The sequence below is a fragment of the Lepidochelys kempii genome, chromosome 15 (assembly GCF_965140285.1).
Source record: "Lepidochelys kempii isolate rLepKem1 chromosome 15, rLepKem1.hap1, whole genome shotgun sequence".
NCBI lineage: Eukaryota > Metazoa > Chordata > Testudines > Cheloniidae > Lepidochelys > Lepidochelys kempii.
In genome coordinates this window covers 1060991-1075190 of record NC_136394.1, presented here as the reverse complement: position 1 = coordinate 1075190, position 14200 = coordinate 1060991, and the positions used below count along the sequence as shown (strand labels likewise).

The 14200-nt window shown below is 48.5% G+C and overlaps 1 protein-coding gene across 1 annotated transcript in view; it reads left to right on the top strand.

Annotated features, from left to right (window-relative positions):
- HORMAD2 (HORMA domain containing 2) overlaps positions 1–14193 on the top strand; it is a 107833-nt gene extending 93640 nt beyond the window's left edge. The window contains exon 12 of the transcript XR_012155165.2: positions 13912–14193. The gene's annotated coding sequence lies outside the window, so the exon portion shown is untranslated. The remainder of the gene's footprint in view (positions 1–13911) is intronic.
- The last annotated feature ends 7 nt before the right edge of the window (positions 14194–14200 follow it).

The following is a 14200-nucleotide window of genomic DNA, read 5'->3' as shown; positions in this document are numbered from 1 at the left end:
CTCATTTACACCTGAGTAAGTAAGAGTTGAATCAAGTCCATATTTTCACTTTACTCCCCTTTCCCTGGTCTAGCACTGACCTTCTGTTGACCTTTCATGCCGTCATCACAGCCGCTGCTCTTGGCATCTGCTCTCAAGCATCTTGACTTTGCTGCTGTTTTCAAACCTCTTCTGAAATGACTCATCATTTTTCTCTCTCCTCTTTCTTTGCTTCTTTATGATTGATACAGAAAGCCTGGAAAGTTGGCTTTGGTGGTTTGATCTTGTTTTGTCAGAGTATCAGTTCAGAGTGGCAGCCATGTTAGTCTGTATCAGCAAAAACAAGGAGGAGTCCTTGTGGCGCCTTAGAGACTAACCAATTTATTGGAGCATGAGCTTTCCTGAGCTACAGCTCACTTCATCGGATGCTCAAATAAATACGTTAGTCTCTAAGGTGCCACAAGGACTCCTTTCCTTTTTGTGAATACAGACTAACACGGCTGCTACTCTGAAAGCTGTCGGTAAGCAGTATGTATATGGAAAAAATGGGAGTTGCCTTACCGAGTGGGGGGTCAGTGCTAATGAGGCCAATTCAATTAAGGTGGAAATGGCCTGTTCTCAACAGTTGATTACTTTTGTCGGCCATTTCCAACAGTTGACAAGAAGGTGTGAGTATCAGCAGAGGGAAGGATGAAAAATCAGTAGGGATTATGACACTACAATCCCAGCGAAGTTAAACTTGGTTCATTAGGAGGGGGAAGAGATTTGGGCTCTGATCCTTGGTCGCATGGGATTTGGGCACCTAGATACCTTTGAAAATATGGGCCTTGGTATCAGACAGTTTACAATTTTTCTGTTTGTTTTGTTTTTTGTTAACACCTTTTTAACTCGTACACCTGGCAAACAGCTGGGAGAAAAGAACTCAGTGAAAGATTCAGTATCTTTGCCCTGAGAAAGCACCCACTCAAATTCTCTAGTTATCCACGGAGACCTCCAACGCAAACAGAGAAAATTAGAATAGAAATTCCAGAGATTTTTAAGGTAAAAAAAATTAAAAACTAATTCAGGCCTTCTTTCACCATGATGTGGAAGAAAAATAGGATAAAACACCATTATTTTCTCCCTTGCAAGTCACATTTAAGGCCCTGCAAAGGGCTTGCACAGCCTTAAGTATGATTAACTTTACAAAGTGAGCAGTTCCAACTTTGTAGCTGTTTCATTTAACTGTGTGGTACATTTTGGGCTACAGTTTTTAAGCAAAAAGAAAAGGAGGACTTGTGGCACCTTAGAAACTAACCAATTTATTTGAGCATAAGCTTTCGTGAGCTACAGCTCACTTCATCGGATACATTTAAGCAAGATTTTATGCCAGAGAAAGTTGCGTGAGGTTTCACTGTGGCATAGTAGCTAGAGTGGACTGGGACTCGGCAGACCTTAATTCTCTTCTCAGCTCAGCGAATGACCTGCTGGGTGACCTTAGGCCAATCACGTTAAGACCTTGTTAATGAGTAAAACTGGGGCTATTGCTGTGCGTTTGATCATTCTGGATCTCTTCTGCTCTTTCTAGGGCCTGCTCTTCAAATGCAGCATAGCTGAGAGCCTCTGTGCAGAGTCGGTTCTTATTAATGCTGCCCCATCAGAGGCAAAAAGCTACTGAGACAGTAGCAGAAGTTTCTGCATTTTCTCTTTTCAGCCAAGGCCAAGATAACTGCATGCTGTGATCAGATACTTTATCTGATTGTGGTGCTGCTGTTGATGATGATAACGTAGGATATTGTTGCTGACTCAGGGCATAAGATGAAGCAGAATGTTCTGTTCCCAGAGTTGGCCCCATTTGTCCCCAACCTCACACACACATCTGATTTCCTTTTTAAGGAGGAGTGAACTTTAGTGATGGTGAAAGGTAGCAGACAGGCCACTTGCGGGACCAAAGCAGGGGTGGTAATCATGGGGGATGGGGAGGGTGAATGCCCGCCCCCCCTCCCCCCCCCGGGTTTTGCAATTGCTCAAAGTTTCACAGGCCACAGAACCAGGGGGCCGGCCCACGGCCTGAACACTTTTAAATGCAGCTGCTGCTGGCTCTGGCTGCATGGTCGCAATGCCACTGGAATGTGACCTAGCTGCCCCTCCGTACAGACAGTGGGCGGCAAGGCCAAATTTTAGCAAGTGGCATTGTGACCTGGTGCACAGGGTTGCAGCAACACTCAGATTTGGCGGGCTGCCCCTCTGCCCAGGGGGAGGCTGGCTGGGCCAAATGGAGCTGTAATTAGCACACAGGGAATCTGTTCCTGTGCAGCAGAGTGCAGGGGAGTCTGCCGAGAACCCAGCTCCTCCTGGCAGCACCCCATGCTAGCACTATGTTGGGAAGAGAGGGGAGACTCGTGTCCCTGCAGCAGGAGAGGGGCACAAGTGAGGACAGGACAGGGTTCCCAGTGGGGCAGGGCATGGAAACAGGGAGTGGAATCTCTCCCTCACCCCAAGAAATAGCTGAATTGACACCACTGGAAATCCTTTTCTCCTTCACTGAGCAGGTACGGTGACAATGCAACAATCGGGCTCAACCCTAATCTGGGGAATGAACTGTAGGGGCTGGGAGTGAGTTCTGTCTGTCTGGGTTTGTATTCAGCACCAAAGCGTCTGATCGCTGAGTCTCTGGGACACATTCATTCCTAATCTCACCTGCGAAACTAGCAACAAGGATCAATTTAATGTCAGGTGGGATGTGGGCATCTGCCTTCCAGAAGCTGGACTTAAGCCTGTAAGGGTACAATTACACGTCAAACCCCCCTGGCAGCAAGTCTCAGAACTGGCCCTCATGGGTGGCCGCTGGGAACCCGGACATTGAGGGAGGCTAGGCCCCGGTACCTCCCCTTCTGCCCAAAGCCCTTCCCCTCCCCCAAAAGAGTCCAGAGCACCCCCACTGCGGCCCCCAGCCCTGGGCCCCCTGAGCGTCCCAGCCCTGGAGCGCCAGGCAGCACAGTCCCAGCACCTCCAGCCCCGGACCGCAGACAGCATGGCAGCCGCGCCCCCAGCCCTGGAGTGCTGAGTGGTCCCAGCACGGCCCAGGCCCCAGCGCCAGTCACCCCGAGTCCCGGCGGCAGGCTGCCCGCCCCAGCCAGCCTGGGCCAGGGAAGAGTGCTGGGAATTGCAGTAGGAGGCCTGGGAGCAGAGCATCGGCAGGGCCATGCCAGGCTGTTTGGGGAGGCACAGCCTCCCCCAGCCTATGACGGCTGCCGCCCATGATGGGCCTACAGCTCAGGCTTGTGGGGCGGATGCTGCAGCACTAAGAGTAGCGAAGGAGACGTTCCGGATCGGGCAGAGCTCCGGCTCTGGAGCCCGGTACGGTGGGTTCGTTTCTGAGCCTGAACTCCAGCCCAAGCCGGGGCATCTCCACCACTATTTGTAACACTGCAGCGTGAGCCCGGTCTGTAGCCCCAGGCTCAGAGGCTTGCTGCCAGGGTTTGCAGGGTGGTTTCTGACATGTGGATGTTCCCTTTCAAAGGGGTCACAAAGTGCTGTGAGAGCCGCACTCTTTGCCAGTTCTAAGATGACGAAGCAATGACAGGCTCCATAACTCACTTCCAGCCCTCTGTGCCTTCCAGGCCCTTAGGTAATCTCTGTGGAAAGGGACTGGAAGCTGTGGTCCCTCTCTGTTTTCAGCACTCTCGCTGAGCGTTACCCACTGCTGCTTGCTGTCATTGCTTTGAGGCCCGTCTCCGTTACAAAGAGTCTAAACACTCGCTTGTGAAAGCTTTGTACACCGATCTCGGATGAGTCCAAAGGGCTTGTTTCTGATCTCACAATAAGTGTTACATCTATCTTTACCTTTGATGGAATTACTCCTGATTAACCCCTGTACAAAGGCAGAATCCAGCCCATGTTTTCTACATTTCCCTTCAACTCCTGATGTCCTGTCCCCTTCTTTGTGATAGAATAAATGCTTAAGATGTAGCTAGTCTAAGTAAAACATGCTGAATTACTGAGGCTCTGCCCTCACTTCCTCCTCAGGCCCATTTATTTGTTTCGCTTGCCAGTTACATCGTGTCTTTACTTAAGATTGTAAGTTCTGTGGGGCGAGGCCCATCTCTCACTAAATGTGTGTTCCACACCCAGAACAATGGGGCGCCGACGTGGTTGGGGTCTCAAGGAATTTCTGTACTAATAAGACCTATATAGTGTTGTGGTAGCCATGCTGTCCCGGGATATTGGAGACACAAGGTGGGGGAGGTAATGTTTTTTATTGGACCAATTTCTGTTGGTGAGAGAGACGAGCTTTCAAGCTACACAGAGCTCTGCTTCTGGTCTGACCTGAAATTGGTCCAGTAAAAGATCTTGCCTCACCCATCTTGTCTCTATAATAATCTTCTTCTTCTTTTCCCTTTACGACACTTTTCCTGCTGAGGGTCACGGCAGCAGCATGGAGAGTAGGGAGGTCCAGACCACCTTTTCCTCCGCAAACAGATTCCAGCTCCTTCAGGGGGATTCCCCAGCGTTCCCAGGCCAGCCCAGAGATGGTACAATTCCAATGGAAGCCTCCCTGGGAGCATCCTTATCAGGTGCCTGAACCACCTTCTCTTGATCTGGAGGAGTAGCAGCTCTACTCCGAGGCCCTCCCCAATAGCCGAGCTCCTCACCCTGTCTCGGAGAGCAAGCCCAGCCACTCTGCGGAGAAACCTCATTTCTACCACTCGTACCCATCATCTCGTCCTTTCGGTCATTACCCAAAGTTCATGACCATAGGTGAGGATGGGGATGTAGAGCGACCTGTAAACTGAGAGCTTCGTCCAAGAACTCAGCTCCCACTTCACCACCACAGATCGGTACAGCACCCGCATTACTGCTGCCATCACCCCAATCCACCAGTTATTTTGCGCTCCCGCTTGCCATCACTTGTGAGCAAGATCTCTAGATACTTGAACTCATCTACGAAAGGCAGATACTCCCCCATCACCTGAAGAGAGCAGTCCACTTTCTTCCAGGAGAGGACTATTATTGAGACCTCTGATTTGGAGGTCTCAATAATAATTATTAATAATTAATTAATTAATGTCTCTGGAACAGGTGAATATTTAAAATACTAAGATCTTGTTTTCATGTCCTTGGCTATGTGAATTTCAGATCCATGATCTCTTTCAAATCAGAACCTTCCAGCAGTGGTTGGTGCTTAGATTCAGGGGTCTGGTTTAAATTCCCTTAAAGACCATCCCAAGTTATGGAGATCAGTTCCAGATCTAATTCTCACCACAGCCCAGGCATGTTTTAAGCCAGATTCTGGCTTGAGCCAGGCTCTCTGGAAGAAAAACCCTAAAACTCCACCCAAGCCCGAAGAATCCCATGTATAGATTCATAGATGGTGAGGCCAGAAGGGATCATCTAGCCTGACTTCCTGTATAGCACAGGCCAGAGAATTGTACTCAGTGACTCCTGTAGCTTGGGGAATTGCTCTCACCTACTCAATAAGTGACATTATCAAGCCCAATACCTTGTGGGTGAACTAGACACAGCATGTTGTTTCAGAAGGCATCCAGTAACATTGCAGAGACTGCAGGCGACCAGCCACATCCCTTGGTGAGTTGTTCCAATGGCTAGTTGCTCCCACTGTAGGGGAGGGGGCTCCAGTCGATAATTGCCCTCTCTGCAGGCAGACATCACATATCTGACATCACATCTTTCAAAAGATCCTGCTCCTCTCTTCTGGGTAACTTCCGCCTAGCAGCACCTGTGGACTATAGGGATTTCTTTAACCACAGTAAAGGGCAAGTCGATTATTTAAACTGGAACTCCTTCTCTCTGGGGCTAAGTCATTCCACTTGTGTCTGATGCTTTGACCCACTCAGTGGCCTATTCCATGGTGAGTGTTTCCCAGGTTTGGTGAACCCCTGAAGAAAATCTCATGTTTCAACAGTAAGTGACTTTCTGAGCCAGATCTAAAACTATTTGATGTCAGTGGAAGGACTCCCATTGACTATAAGGCCTTTGGGTCAGGTCCAGGATCCATCGGTATTAGGGGCGGAGCTGGCCGAACATGCTTGTGGCATGGCAGGAGACATATTTCCTTCTGCCATCAATTTGCCTCTGCAGAGTGATGAGGAGAGAGCAGGTCACCGGGGTGACCATGGAAGGCCAGGACTCCTGCTTCTGCTTTGCACCAGGAAGTTTTGCCACACTGATTAGTGCTGCTTTATCTTTCAGTAGGATCATAAAATGTTGTTATCTGCTTTTGGCTGACTCAGTGTTTCTAAAATGATGAACTGAAACCAGGGTGAGGAGCTGGGCCCGGATATGCCTGGGCTTGAGTCCTGCAAGTCATTCTGAGTTCAGGCTGCAGGCCTGAGTCCTTTAGGAAGCACGAGTTTCTATAGGGATCCAGATTTCAGAGTAGCAGCCGTTAGTCTGTATTCGCAAAAAGAAAAGGAGTACTTGTGGCACCTTAGAGAATAACCAATTTATTTGAGCATAAGCTTTCGTGAGCTACAGCTCACTTCATCGGATGCATAAAGTGGAAACTGCAGTGAGGATGTTTTATACACACAGACCATGAAAAAATGCGTGTTTATCACTTCAAAAGGTTTTCTCTCCCCCCTCCCCACTCTCCTGCTCGTAATAGCTTATCTAAAGTGATCACTCTCCTTACAATGTGTATGATAATCAAGGTGGGCCATTTCCAGCACAAATCCAGGGTTTAACAAGAACGTCTGAGGAACAGTGGGGTGGGGGGGGAGAGGTAGGAAAAAACAAGGGGAAATAGATTACCTTGCATAATGCATAGGCATAATGCACTCCCAGTCTCTATTCAAGCCTAAGTTAATTGTATCCAATTTGCAAATGAATTCCAATTCAACAGTCTCTCGCTGGACTCTGGTTTTGCAGTTTTTCTGTTGTAATATCGCAACTTTCATGTCTGTAATCACGTGACCAGAGAGATTGAAGTGTTCTCCGACTGATTTATGAATGTTATAATTCTTGACATCTGATTTGTGTCATAGAATCATAGAATCATAGAATATCAAGGTTGGAAGGGACCTCAGGAGGTCATCTAGTCCAACCCCTGCTCAAAGCAGGACCAATCCCCAATTTTTGCCCCAGATCCCTAAGTGGCCCCCTCAAGGATTGAACTCACAACCCTGGGTTTAGCAGGCCAATGCTCAAACCACCGAGCTATCCCTCCCCCCCGCCATTTATTCCATTTAGTCCATTTATTCTTTTACGTAGAGACTGTCCAGTTTGACCAATGTACATGGCAGAGGGGCATTGCTGGCACATGATGGCATAGATCACACTGGTAGATGTGCAGGTGAACGAGCCTCTGATCGTGTGGCTGATGTGATTAGGCCCTATGATGGTGTCCCCTGAATAGATATGTGGGCACAGTTGGCAACGGGCTTTGTTGCAAGGATAGGTTCCTGGGTTAGTGGTTCTGTTGTGTGGTATCATATCATAGAATCATAGAATATCAGAATATCAGAATTCCACCACCTCCCTAGGTAACGCATCCCAGTGTTTCACCACCCTCCTAGTGAAAAAGATTTTCCTAATATCCAACCTAAATCTCCCCCACTGCAACTTGAGACCATTACTCCTTGTTCTGTCATCTGCTACCACTGAGAACAGTCTGAAGCCATCCTCTTTGGAACCCCCTTCAGGTAGTTGAAAGCAGCTATCAAATCCCCCCTCTTTCTTTTCTTCTGAAGACTAAACATCCCCAGTTCCCTCAGCCTCTCCTCATAAATCATGTGTTCCAGTCCCCTAATCATTTTTGTTGCCCTCCGCTGGATGCTTTCCAATTTTTCCACATCCTTCTTGTAGTGTGGGGCCCAAAACTGGGCACAGTACTCCAGATGAGGCCTCACCAGTGTCGAATAGAATGGAACGATCACATCCCTCGATCTGCTGGCAATGACCCTACTTATACAGCCCAAAATGCCATTGGCCTTCTTGGCAACAAGGGCACACTGTTGACTCATATCCAACTTCTTGTCCACTGTAACCCCTAGGTCCTTTTCTGCAGAACTGCTGCCGAGCCATTCGGTCCCTAGTCTGTAGCGGTGCATGGGATTCTTCTGTCCTAAGTGCAGGACTCTGCACTTGTCCTTGTTGAACCTCATCAGATTTCTTTTGGCCCAATCCTCCAATTTGTCTAGGTCCCTCTGTATCCTATCCCTACCCTCCAGCGTATCTACCTCTCCTCCCAGTTTAGTGTCATCTGCAAACTTGCTGAGGGTGCAATCCACACCATCCTCCAGATCATTTATGAAGATATTGAACAAAACCGGCCCGGGGACTGACCCTTGGGGCACTCCACTTGATACCGGCTGCCAACTAGACATGGAGCCATTGATCACTACCCGTTGAGCCCGACAATCTAGCCAACTTTCTATCCACGTTATAGTCCATTCATCCAGCCCATACTTCTTTAACTTGCTGGCAAGAATACTGTGGGAGACCGTGTCAAAAGCTTTGCTAAAGTCAAGGAACAACACGTCCACTGCTTTCCTTTCATCCACATAGCCAGTTATCTCGTCATAGAAGGCAATTAGATTAGTCAGGCATGACTTGTCCTTGGTGAATCCATGCTGACTGTTCCTGATCACTTTCCTCTCCTCTAAGTGCTTCAGAATTGATTCCTTGAGGACCTGCTCCATGATTTTTCCAGGGACTGAGGTGAGGCTGACTGGCCTGTAGTTCCCAGGATCCTCCTTCTTCCCTTTTTTAAAGATGGGCACTACATTAGCCTTTTTCCAGTCATCTGGGACCTCCCCTGATCACCATGAATTTTCAAAGATAATGGCCAATGGCTCTGCAATCACATCTGCCAACTCCTTTAGCACTCTCGGATGCAGCGCATCCGGCCCCATGGACTTGTGCATGTCCAGCTTTTCTAAATATTCCCGAACCGCTTCTTTCTCCACAGAGGGCTAGTCACCTTCTCCCCATGCTGTGCTGCCCAGTACAGCAGTCTGGGAGCTGGCCTTGTTTGTGAAGACAGAGGCAAAAAAAGCATTGAGTACATTAGCTTTTTCCACATCCTCTGTCACTAGGTTGCCTCTCTCATTCAGTAAGGGGCCCACACTTTCCTTGACTTTCTTCTTGTTGTTAACATACCTGAAGAAACCCTTCTTGTTACTCTTAACGTCTCTTGCTAGCTGCAACTCCAGTTGTGATTTGGCCTTCCTGATTTCACTCCTGCGAGCCTGAGCAATATTTTTATACTTCTCCCTGGTCATTTGGCCAATCTTCCACTTCTTGTAAGTTTCTTTTTTGTATTTAAGATCAGCAAGGATTTCACTGTTAAGCCAAGCTGGTCACCTGCCATATTTACTATTCTTTCTACACATCGGGATGGTTTGTCCCTGTAACCTCAATAAGGATTCTTTAAAATACAGCCATCTCTCCTGGACTCCTTTCCCCCTCATGTTATTCTCCCAGGGGATCTGGCCCATCAGTTCCCTGAGGGAGTCAAAGCCTGCTTTTCTGAAGTCCAGGGTCCGTATTCTGCTGCTCTCCTTTCTTCCCTGTGTCAGGATCCTGAACTCAACCATCTCATGGTCACTGCCTCCCAGGTTCCCATCCACTTTTGCTTCCCCTACTAATTCTTCACAGTTTGTGAGCAGCAGGTCAAGAAGAGCTCTGCCCCTAGTTGGTTCCTCCAGCACTTGCACCAGGAAATTGTCCCCTACACGTTCCAAAAACTTCCTGGATTGTCTGTGCACCACTGTATTGCTCTCCCAGCAGATATCAGGGTGATTGAAGTCTCCCATGAGAACCAGGGCCTGCAATCTAGTAACTTCTGCGAGTTGCCGGAAGAAAGCCTTGTCCACCTCATCCCCCTGGTCCGGTGCACTATAGCAGACTCCCACCATGACATCACCCTTGTTGCTCACACTTCTAAACTTTAATCCAGAGACTCTCAGGTTTTTCTGCAGTTTCATACTTGAGCTCTGAGCAGTCATACTGCTCCCTTACATACAATGCAACTCCCCCACCTTTACTGCTCTTCCTGTCCTTCCTGAACAGCTTATATCCATCCATGACAATACTCCAGTCATGTGAGTTATCCCAGCAAGTCTCTTTTATTCCAATCACATCATAATTCGTTGACTGTGCCAGGACTTCCAGTTCTCCCTGCTTGTTTCCCAGGCTTTGTGCATTTGTATATAGGCACTTGAGGTAACTTGCTGATCACCCCTCTTTCTCAGTATGAGGCAGGAGCCCTCCCCTCTCACGCGCTCCTGCTCGTGCCTCCCCCCGGTATCCCACTTCCCCACTTATCTCAGGGCTTTGGTCTCCTTCCCCCGGTGAACCTAGTTTAAAGCCCTCCTCACTAGGTTAGCCAGCATGCTTGCGAAGATGCTCTTCCCTCTCTTCATTAGGTGGAGTCCATCTCTGCCCAGCACTACTGGTATGTGGTTGCTGGTGAATATTTGCTTCAGGCTGGGGGGCTGTCTGTAGGCAAGGACTGACCTGTCTCCCAAGATCTGTGAGAGTGATGGGTCGTCCTTCAGGATAGGTTGTAGATCCTTGATGATGCGCTGGAGGGGTTTTAGTTGTCGGCTGAAGGTGATGGCTAGCAGCGTTCTGTTATTTTCTTTGTTAGGCCTGTCCTGTAGTAGGTGACTTCTGGGTACTCTTCTGGCTCTGTCAATCTGTTCCTTCACTTCAGCAGGTGGGTATTGTAGTTGTAAGAATTGTTAAACCCTGGATTTGGGCTGGAAATGGCCCACCTTGATTATCATACACACTGTAAGGAGAGTGATCACTTTAGATAAGCTATTACCAGCAGGAGAGTGGGGTGGGGGGAGAGAAAACCTTTTGAAGTGATAAACACGCATTTTTTCATGGTCTGTGTGTATAAAACATCCTCACTGCAGTTTCCACTTTATGCATCTGATGAAGTGAGCTGTAGCTCACGAAAGCTTATGCTCAAATAAATTGGTTATTCTCTAAGGTGCCACAAGTACTCCTTTTCTTTTTACTGTAAGAAGAGTGATCACTAAAGATGAGCTACTACCAGCAGGATAGCAGGAGAGGAGGGGAGGGAGGAGGGAAACCTTTTTAGTGATTATCAGTACAAACCTTCCCCCCCCACTCTCCTGCTGGTAGTAGCTCATCTTTAAAGTGATCACTGTCCTTACAGTGTGTATGGTAACACCCATTGTTTCATGTTCTCTGTGTATATAAATCTCCCCCTGTATTTTCCACTGAATGCATCCGATGAAGTGAGCTGTAGCTCACTTCAAAGCTTATGCTCAAATAAATTGGTTAGTCTCTAAGGTGCCACAAGTCCTCCTGTTCTTTATAGGGATCCAGTGGCTGCCTAGGCCACTGCTGTGCATTAAGATTGAATCAGAAATTTGTGCTGGAAGACAGGAAAACTGAACCACTTCTCCTTTGGAAGCTAAGTGTGGTGAGCAGTCTGCTGACTGCTGCTTAGGTCTAGAGCCTGGGCTGGGGCATCTCTTTGTAAACGTAAAACCAAATACAAAGTAAGTTTCTGTTTGGTAGCCCCCTCTTTCTTTTTATCTTTTTGTCCCCTCTGAGCACCCATAATCTTTTGTGTGTCTATCTTTACAACCCATTTCCCCCACGATGGCATGGTTATTATGTGCATTTTACAGCTGGGAAACTGAGGCACGGATAGGGTAGATGATTTCCCTGAGACTGCACAGAAGTCTGCAGCAGAGCAGGGACTTGAGAGACCTGGGCTCAAGACAGAGCACTCACCATGAGTCCATCCTTCCTCTCCTCCTTCATATAGTAACTAATCCATGGCTATCTAGGAATTTACAAGCATCACTAGGCTTCATAGGGACTGAAGAAGTAGACTCGGATCTCCCCAGCTCCCAAAGCATAGGTCCCAACCACCAGAAAAGAGAATCTCCAGTGGTTATTTGTGGTAAAAGGTCTATAACTAGAACAGGTTGGAAATTTTCTGATGAAATATGGTGTCATTGGGAAAATTCTGTTTTAGCAAAATATTTTGCTGGATCTATTACATATTTGATAAAAAGTTTGCCAAATACAGGCAGCTTTATGGAAACCCACCAGTGTTTTAGGATCCACACCTGCCAGCCCCTGGACCCTCAACTGGAGCCAGAACTCAGGGGGCTGGCAGGCTCCGCACTCCATGGTAGCCTCCCTGGGAGCCCCAGTGGGGAGCCTGCCAGCCCAGAAAGGCCCAGCTGCAGCAGAGCTGCTAAGTGAAATTGACATTCTTGTCAGTTTCATGGCTGCTAACTAGAATGTCCTATCATATTTTGTTTCAAGAACCCATATTTTGGTGTTTCTGAAACATTTTTGGGGATCTCCGGCTTACTGGAAAACGTTGGTAAATTTGCTTTGGTTTCAAATTGGTTTCAAAGCAAATTCATAAATGCCAAAATCCCCTGCATCCCCAAATCCTCGTGCTATGGCACAGTGGGGAGTTGCTCCTTGCCACCCACGGAGGCTGGTAGTAACACAGAGCAGCCAGCTCTCTGAGAACAGCAAGAGAGCCACGGGGCATTGATGAAGTTGCAGAGGCTGCCAAAGAATAAATGACTTCGCATGGCTCTGGGTTGGATGGCAGCCTTTACAGATGTGTGCCTGAGCAATTATGATTGTAAAGCCTGGGCTGAACAACCTGAAGGGGCATGTTATTAAGAGAGAGAGATTTTGTGCTCCTCCGAGACATGAGGGATGATCAAACAGGATGTTAGCTCATCCGCTTTGTCTCATGCCTGGGAGGCTTGGCTGGAGCCCCAGGGGCTCTGGAGGAGGGTTTCATCACCCTGCTCAACTGTGCTCATAATCACCCTCTTGTTAACTGATACAATCCCATTTTATTGGCCAGCACAAGATCGTTGTTCTGTCTGAAAGTTAGGCGGTCTGGGTGTAGTTAGACTTTTATGAACCTCTCCAAGGTGGGACTGGAGCCTTTGAGGTGGTTATTTTTTATTTTTGTTAAATCTGATTTGGTTTGTTTCTCCTCACTGGCCTGTGGGCTTTGTAACACCTGTGGCCTCCCCGGCTGTGCAGCCACCCCTTGGCATCAGCATTATTTGTGGAATGCCAGCAGTACGCCAGCTGCTTCCTGCACCGAAGCTCATCGGTGTCCCGGAGTGCTTACACCGCCTCTGACGGCGTAAAGAAGCCGCAAAGCTGCCACAATGCGTTCGGTGCCCTCTGGGGCCTTGCCCAGCCTGCGGGAGTCCTGGCAGGCATAGAGGGGCCAGCAACTCTGCAACCCACTGCTGCGGCTTCTGGCACAGGGGTGGTCCTAGAGGAAAGGGGGTGTGGCCAGAGCTACTCTCTGGCTATTTCCAGCTGTTGCAAAGGTCTGTTGGACTGTGAGCAACTGGACATAGGTTAGGGCAGCAGCTCTGGATGTTCTAATCTCACTGAGGGACGACATGGCTCCCAACATAGTGGTGCAGAGGTGGCATGTGGCCAGCTGTCTAACAGCCCGCTCCTGTGCCAAGCTCAGCTCTGCCCCCAGTGATTTCAGCCCCATGGTCCCATTCCTGAAGAGCTGATAAGGGCCTGATCCTGCCAACCCTTGGATACACAGGGAGGATAAAGGTGGCTTTATGCCACTTGGACCCTTGGGTTTCCAGCTGCTTCAGGGTCTGCAAGAGCTCCTGGTGTAATTTCATAGAATCACAGAATAACAGAGTTGGAAGGGACCTCAGGAGGTCATCTAGTCCAACCCCCTGCCCAAAGCAGGACCGATCCCCAACTAAATGTAGGCAACTGGAGCAGTTCTAAGCCTCCCCCAGGCTGCCTAAGGTCACTGGTGCTGCCAAGAATGACCTAGTGCATGCCCCCTCCAGCCTCTGCCCTGCCCCCAGCATGTGCCCATCTGGGGGAGGATGTGAAACTTTTACAGCCCCTATTCAGGGGCCAGGCCATGGGGAATATTCCCCCATGTTGAGCACTTTTTAAATTCTGCCCCAGTTGTGGGTGCTGAACACTTGAAAATCTGACTCCGAGGACCTGCTCCAAAGGCTAGAAAGATGCCCATGGACTTCGGTGGCCTTCGGCTCGAGATCATAATGAAATGGCTTCCAGAGAAACTGATCCAGCATTGCTGAGATGCAACATTGCACAAGATGCATTCGCAGCTCTACAATTACTGCAGTTTGGGGAAAGACCAGAGGTAACAAATGTAACACAACAGGGGAGTGCTAAGAAAACCACAGGGAAAAAAGAGACTGTTTCAGAATATTTATTGTAAAAAAGACAT